A 7,980-nucleotide genomic window follows, 5' to 3' on the forward strand; every position below is an offset into this window, starting at 1 on the left:
CCCTGGGCAGCCTGTGCCAGTCCCTCCCCAGCCTCACTGCCAAAAATCTCTTCCTCGTCTCCAGTCAGATTCAGTTCTGAGAAGAGAGCAAGCAGCAGGAAGCAAGGCTGGGGGCTGCCTTTTGAGCCTTTTCAGCATAGTTTATGCTGCCCTGCTTATTCTAAGACGTTTCAGTGTATTTTGAGCTGACTTTATACAGAAGGAGAGTGTCCCAGAGCCCCAGGGAGGTGTTTTCTCCAGCTCAGAACTGTTTGCCTGTGCTGTCCAGGGCAGCTCTAGTGGTGTTGTTAAGGGGCCGGGAAATAGCCCTGGCCAGAGGAGCAGGGCTCAGAGCTGGTGCCAGGCTGCACAGGAGCTGCACCCCTCGGTGCTGCTCATCCCAAGGCAGGTGCAGAAACAGCCACAGCTGACAAAGCTCAGACTGCTTGGAGCAGAGGGCAGGTTGTGTGGTGAGGGCTTGTGTCCCCTGTGCAGGGCTGCTGCATGCTGGTGTCCAAGGCTGTGGCTGACTGTGCAGCTTTGTGCTGTGCTTCAGCTTCTAACCCAACTTAGTGTGGCCAGCAGGAGCAGGGCAGGGATTGTCCCCCTGTGCTGGGCACTGACTGCACCTCGAGTCTGGGGTTCAGCTTTGGGCCTCTCACTCCAAGAAGGACATTGAGGGCTGGGGCAGCACCAGAGAAGAGCAACAGAGCTGGGGAAGGGTCTGGAGAAGAGGGCTGGGGAGGAGCAGCTGAGGGAGCTGGGGGTGTTGAGCCTGGAGCAGAGGAGGCTGAGGGAGACCTCCTTGCTCTCTGCAGCTCCCTGAGAGGAGGCTGGAGCCGGGGGGGGGGGGTTGGGCACTGCTCCCTAGGCTCAGGGGATAGAAGGAGAGGAACTGGCCTGAAATTGTGCCAGGGGAGGCTGAGGTTGGAGAGGAGGAAAAGTTTGTTTGCTACCAGAGTGGTCAGGGAGTGGCAGAGGCTGCCCAGGGAGGTGGTGGAGTCCCCATGCCTGGAGGTGTTCCAGCAAGCTGTGGCCATGGCTCCTGGGGCCATGGTTTGGTGCCCATGGTGGGGCTGGGTTGGTGTTGGACTGGCTGAGCTCAGAGGCCTGTCCAACAAAACAATTCTGTGATTCTCTGATTCTTCATCCACTTCACAGCCCGTTCTGTGGCTGCAGAGAGCAGGGTTACAGCTTCAGCATTCTTGGTGTTTGCATCTCTCTCAGCATGGAAGGAGGCTGTGGAGAGCAGAGCAGCCTGCCTTGAGAGGCAAGGGAGCAGCACAGGGCTCTGGGGAAGTGCTGTTCTGCACAGGGCTTCTGTCCTGTGGTTGTGGAGTCATAGAACAGTTGGAGTTGGAAAAGATCTCCAAAGCTCCCCCAGTCCACCCCCTGCAGCCAGCAGGGACAGCCCCAGCCAGAGCAGGCTGCTCACAGCCCCACACAACCTGCCCTGCACTGCTGCCAGCCATGGGGCAGCTCCCAGCTCTCTGGGCAGCCTGGGCCAGGCTCTCCCCACCCTCAGCACCAAACATTTCTCCTTCTCTCCACTCTCAAGCTCCCTCTCTGAATTCCAAACCATTCCCCCTTGTGCTGGCACCACAGGCCCTGCTCCAAAGTCTGTCCCCAGCTCTCTGCTCAGCCCTTGAAGCATCTCTGAGGTCTCCCTGGAGCCTTCTCTTCTCCAGGCTGAACAGCCCCAACTCTCCCAGCCTGTGCCCATAGGGAGGCTCTCCAGCCCTTTGCTTCCCCTGGCCCTGCTCCAGCAGGTCCTTGTCTGTCTGGGGTTGGGGGTCCCACAGCTGGACACAGCACTAGTCAGTGCTAGACCTCTCCACCTGAGTCCATCACACCAGGTCTGGTTTCCATCCTGGGTGCTTTAGGGAGCAGAGCATCTCACCTCTCTCCAGCTCACACACAGGCACAGAAATTCCTGCCTGGCCCTGGGGAATGCCAGGGGAGCCAAGAGCTCTGTGGCATTTGGTCAGATGGGTGCCAGCCCCTGGGAGAGCTCTAAGAGCTTCACAGGGTCACCAGCCTGAGACATGCTGTTCTCAGGGCCCTGGATGTTTCCTGGAGACTGTTGGTGCTCTGGGGCTGCTCAGGCAGCTGGCAGGGGGCACAGCCCTGGATTGTGCACAGCTGTCAGCTCAGGGATCCTGCACAGCACAGGCCCCCTCCAGCTGCCCCCAGGCTGGTTGTTTAGCAAAGGTTTGGAGCTGTTTCCTCTTGGAAGGGCAACACTGAGCTGCTGTTTCTGTGAGGATCACAAGGTCTTGCAGTAGCAGCAGGCAGGCAGGGAGCAGGCAGCTTTGCCTGTGCCAGAGAGTTCATCACTCAGAAAGGCCTCCACGGGCTCAGCCCAGCCCCCATCCCTGCTGCAGGCTCTGACAGCCATGTTCACACATCCCATAAGCATGGGCAGCCTGTTAGCAGTGGAAGGAGACAGCACTGGTGGCAGTTCCGCAGCACTGCACGCAGCAGAGGGGGTTGGCAGCCCCTGCTGGTTGTCAGAGCCCATCAGGTGAGTTGTCCTCCAGGGAAACAGCTCCTGCACAGAGAGAGACTCCTGCTGCATCACTGTGCCAACCCCCAGGATGGGATGGGACAGGATGGGATGGAATGGAATGGAGTAGACTAGACTAGACTAGACTAGACTAGACTAGACTAGACTACACTAGAATAGAATAGAATAGAATAGAATAGAATAGAATAGAATAGAATAGAATAGAATAGAATAGAATAGAATAGAATAGAATTAACCAGGTTGCAAAAGACCTCTGAGATCATCAACTGCAACCTCTCACCCAGCACCATCTGATCAACTCAACCATGGCACCAAGGGCCTCATCCAGGCTCTTCCTAAACACCTCCAGGGATGGGGACTCCACCACCTCCCTGGGCAGCACATCCCCAGGGCCAATCTCTCTTACTGGGAAGAACTTTCTCCTTACCTCCAGCCTAAACCTCCCCTGGCACAGCTTGAGACTGTGTCCTCTTGTTCTGGTACTGGCTGCCTGGGAGAAGAGACCAACCCCCACCTGGCTACAACCTCCCTGCAGGGAGTTGGAGAGAGCAAGAAGGTCTCCCCTGAGCCTCCTCTTCTCCAGGCTAAGCAACCCCAGCTCCCTCAGCCTCTCCTCACAGGGCTGTGCTCCAGACCCCTCCCCAGCTTTGTTGCCCTTCTCTGGACACCTTCCAGCATCTCAATGTCCTTCTCAAGCTGAGGAGCCCAGAACTGGACACAGGACTCAAGGTGAGGCCTAACCAGTGCTGGGCACAGGGCAGGATGACTTCCCTGCTCCTGCTGGCCACACTGTTCCTGATGCAGGCCAGGATGCCCTTGGCCTTCTTGGCCCCCTGGGCACACTGCTGGCTCATGTTTAGGTGGCTGTCAATCAGCACTCCCAGGTCCCTCTCTGCCTGGCTGCTCTCAGCCACTCTGACCCCAGCCTGTAGCACTGCCTGGGGTTGCTGTGGCCAATGTGCAGAACCTGGCACTTGGATGTGTTCAATCTCCTGCCCTTGGCCTCTGCCCATCTGCCCAGCCTGTCCAGGTCCCTCTGCAGAGCTCTCCTGACCTCTAACAGCTCAACTCCTGCCCCCAGCTTGCTGTCATCTGCAAACTTACTGCTGATGGACTCAATGCCCTCATCCAGATCATCAATAAAGATATTGAACAGGATGGGGCCCAGCACTGATCCCTGGGGCACACCACTGGTGCCTGGCTGCCAGCTGGCTGTGGCACCATTCACCACCACTCTCTGGGCTCAGCCTCCAGCCAGTTCCTCACCCAGCTCAGAGCTGCTGTCCAAGGCAGGGGCTGACAGCTTGGCCAGGAGTTTGCTGTGGGGGATGGTGGCAAAGGCCTTGCTGCAGTCCAGGCAGACTCCATCCACAGCCTGCCCCACATCCACCAGGCAGTCCCCTGGGCATGAAGGAGATCAGGTTGGTCAGGCAGGACCTGCCCTGCCTGAATCCCTGCTGGCTGGGCCTGAGCCCTTGGCCACGCTGTAAGTGCTGTGTGATTGCACTCAGGATGATCTGTTCCATCACCTTGCCTGGCACTGAGGTCAGGCTGCCAGGCCTGGAATTCCCTGGCTCCTCCAACCTGCTCTGCTTGTGGATGGGCATCACCTTGGCAGCTTCCAGTCCTCTGGGACCTCTCTGGTGAGCCAGGGCTGGTGGTGAATGATGGAGTGCAGCTTTTCAGCTCACCTGCCAGCTCTCTCAGCACCCTAGGATGGATCCCACCCGGTCCCATGGACTTGTGGGGATCCAAGCAGCTAAGGAGGTCTCTAACTACCTCCTCCTGGATCACAGGGGACCTATCCTCCTCCCTGCCTCCATCTGCCAGCTCTGGAGGCCACTTGTCCTGCAGACAACCTGTCCTGCTATGGAAAATTGTGGCAAAGAAGGTGTTAAGCACCTCTGCCTTTTCCTCACCTTTAGTTACCAGGTTCCCCTCCATGGCCACCAAGGAGTGGAGGTTGTCCTTGCCCTCCTCTTGCCATTCACAGATTTGCAGCAGGATTGTTTGCTGTCCTTCCCAGCAGAGCCAGGCTGAGTTCTCAATGTGCTTTTGCCTCTCTAGTGTTTTTCCTGCATGACCTAGCAACATCCTTACACATTCCATGGGTCACCTCTCCTTCCTGCCAAAGATGATACCTCCTCTTTTTGCTCTGAATTCACTCAGAAGCTCATTGCCCATCCAGGCTGTCTGCCCCAGGGCTCATCTCTGGCACATTGGCACAGCCTGCTCTGAGCCTTCAAGAGCTCTTCCTTGAAGCAGCTGCAGCCCTCCTGCACCCCTAGGTTTTTAAGGGCTGTTTCCCAAGGAGCCTTCTGAGTTAGTTCCTTGAGTAATCTGAGGTCTGCCCTCCAGAAGTCCAGAGTGGAGGTTTTGTTGCTGCCCCTCTTAGCTTGGCTGCATGTTGAACACTCAATTATCTCCTGGTCACTGCACCCCAGACAGCCTCCAACCACCACATCACCCACCAGCCCTTCCCTGTTGGTGAAGAGGAGGTCAAGCATAGCCTTACCCCTGGTAGGCTCTCGCAGCCCCTGGGATTAGAAGCTGTCCTCCATGCATTCTAAGAACCTCCTAGACTGTCTCCTCTCTGCTGTGCTGAGATCCCAGCAGATGTCAGGCAGGTTGAAGTCGCCCATGAGAACAAGGTCCAGAGATCTTGAGACAGCCTTAAGCTGCCTATAGAATGCTTCCTCAACATCTTCCTCCTAGTTGGGTGGTCTGTAACAGACTCCAACCAGGGTGTCTGCCCTGCTGGTCTTCCCTCTAATTCTTATCCACAAGCATTCAACCCGATCGTCCCTAATCTCCATCTCAATGGCATCTAGTGCCTCCCTGATGTACAGGGCCACCCCTCCACCCCTTCTTCCTTGCCTGTCTCTCCTGAAGAGCTTGTAACTGTCAATTGCAGCGCTCCAGTCGTGTGAGTCGTCCCACCACGTCTCTGTGATGGCAACTACATCATAACTTTCCTGCTGCAGCAAGGCTTCCAGCTCCTCTTGTTTGTTGCCCATGCTTCGTGCTTTAGTGTACATGCACTGCAGCTGGGCTGCTGGTTTCACCCCTGGCTCCAGCTTACCACCCCCAGACTCCTGCCTGGGGGGACTGGTTTCAGCCCCTTCCCCCTTCCAATCTAGTTGAAAGCCCTGTCACTGGCCCTGGCAGCCCTGCAGAATCACAGAATCACAGCATGGTACCACAGGGGCTGGAAGGGACCAGTCCAACCCCCTGCCAGCAGGGAGCACTTGCAGCCCAGAGAGCCAAGCAGAGCCTGGGCTGCAGCAAGAGAAGTGTGGCCAGCAGGGCCAGGGAGGGGATTCTGCCCCTCTGCTCCACTCTGCTGAGACCACAGCTGCAGCTCTGGGGCTAGCTCTGGAGCCTCTGTGCCAGGAAGGATCTGGAGGTGCAACCCCAGCTCCCTCAGCCTCTCCTCACAGGGCTGTGCTCCAGACCCCTCCCCAGCTTTCTTGCCCTTCTCTGGACACCTTCCAGCATCTTAACATCTTTCCTAACCTGAGGAGCCCAGAACTGGACACAGGACTCAAGGTGTGGCCCAGAGAAGGGCTGGAGCTGCTCTGCTGTGAGCACAGCCTGAGGGAGTTGGGGTTGTGCAGGCTGGAGAGGAGAAAGCTCCCAGGAGACCTCATTGTGGCCTTCCAGGATCTGCAGGGGGCTCCAAGAAAGCTGGGGAGGGACTTTTGAGGGTGTCAGGGAGGGATAGGACTGGGGTGGATGGAGCAAAACTAGAAGTGGGGAGATTCAGCTTGGCTGTTAGGAAGAAGTTGTTCCCCATGAGGGTGGTGAGGGCCTGGCCCAGGCTGCCCAGGGAGGTGGTGGAAGCCTCCTGCCTGGAGGTGTTTGCAGCCAGGCTGGATGTGGCTGTGAGCAACCTGCTGTGGTGTGAGGTGTCCCTGCCCATGGCAGGGGGTTGGGACTGGCTGAGCCTTGAGGTCCCTTCCAACCCTGACAGCTCTGTGGTTTTGGAATGAGCTACTCTCCAAATTAGCTTCTGGGTGCCCACAGAAACAAAGCCATCAGAGAGGCCCCACCAGCCTGTCTGCTCATAGGGCAGCACAAGGGAGTCCTTCTCCAGGGGAGGGTCCTTGGGTGCCCACAGAGTGGCCATGGACAGGGATGCATGAGCAGAGGAATCAGTTCCTGGGGAAGCTGTCCCAGCCTGATCACTCCCAGTGAACTTTAAGATCCACTCTGGAAACACACAATTTGCCCATTGGGTTTTCTCCCAGCTATGTTCAGCCTCTTCAGAGGGGTGCCAGAGAGGTGGCTCTGGGGAGGCTTTGGTGTTATCACCTATTTCCTGCTGTCTTGCACCATTTGAAGCTTCATGCTATGAAAAATGAAGGAGCAATCACTTCAGCAGAGCTTCAGGGGCTGGGGCCAGAACTCAGATGTTCCCCTGAGAGCAGCTCCTATCTCTCATCCTGCTCCCCAGGCTGAAGGCCGGGAGCTGTCCTGGGTGGGGATGGTTGCCACTTCCCACCACTGGGCTTTTCACTGCCATCCCAGCCCACACAGCCTGCGGGCAGCTTGGAGCAGATATCAGCGCTGGGAACTTGGAGCTGGGAAGGAGATGTTATCCTACAAGCCCTGAGGGGGTGAGCAGTTGGCAAACCCTGCTGAGTGTGGGGACCACACTCTGGCCAGAGACTGGGTGAGTTTGCCTCCAGGGAAGATGTCACAGCCTCGGGTGTGCACAGCTCTGCTCACCACGGGGGCAAGCCCCAGGGGCTGGGCAGTGGCCCCACGGAGGGGCTGCAGCAGAAGCTGCATGCAGTGGCTCCTCAGTGCAGGGGCACCCGGGCTTGGGGCAGGTTCCCTTGGCCTGCTTTCCCTTCCTGGGGAAGTCCCCTGGCTGGCTTCCCGAGCGCTGCTCCTGAGCTGCAGCTCGCTGCGTGGAGGTTGCAGTGGGGAGCAGGTCACTTCTCCAGGGCATGGGAGGAATGCACAGATCTGTGGGAAACAGCCTGCAGGCCCCAGGCCGCGCTGCTGCCCTCAGTGTCAGCACAGGATGGGGCTCTCTGTGTCCCCGAGGAGGCATGAGGGCAATTGTCCCACAGGGACATTGTCTGGGAGGCAAACAAGGAGATCATGGCAGAGGTGCATTCCCTGGCAGCCCAGGATGGGCTCAGAGGAGAAAAGGTCTCTTCCTGCTCCAGGTCCAAGGGGCAGAGCTGTCTGGGACTAGGGGGAATGGAACAAGTCTAGAAGTGGGGAGATTGAGATTGGCTGTGGGGAAGTTGCTGCCCAGGAGGGTGGTGAGAGCCTGGCACAGGTTGCCCAGGGAGGTGGTGGAAGCCTCCTGCCTGGAGGTGTTTGCAGCCAGGCTGGATGTGGCTGTGAGCAACCTGCTGTGGTGTGAGGTGTCCCTGCCCATGGCAGGGGGTTGGGACTGGCTGATCCTTGAGGTCCCTTCCAGCCCTGACAGCTCTGTGGTTCTATGACTCTGCCTT

The sequence above is a fragment of the Melanerpes formicivorus genome, unplaced genomic scaffold (assembly GCF_026170545.1).
Source record: "Melanerpes formicivorus ecotype bairdi unplaced genomic scaffold, bMelFor1.0.p_v2 SCAF_21, whole genome shotgun sequence".
NCBI classification, from domain to species: Eukaryota; Metazoa; Chordata; class Aves; order Piciformes; family Picidae; genus Melanerpes; species Melanerpes formicivorus.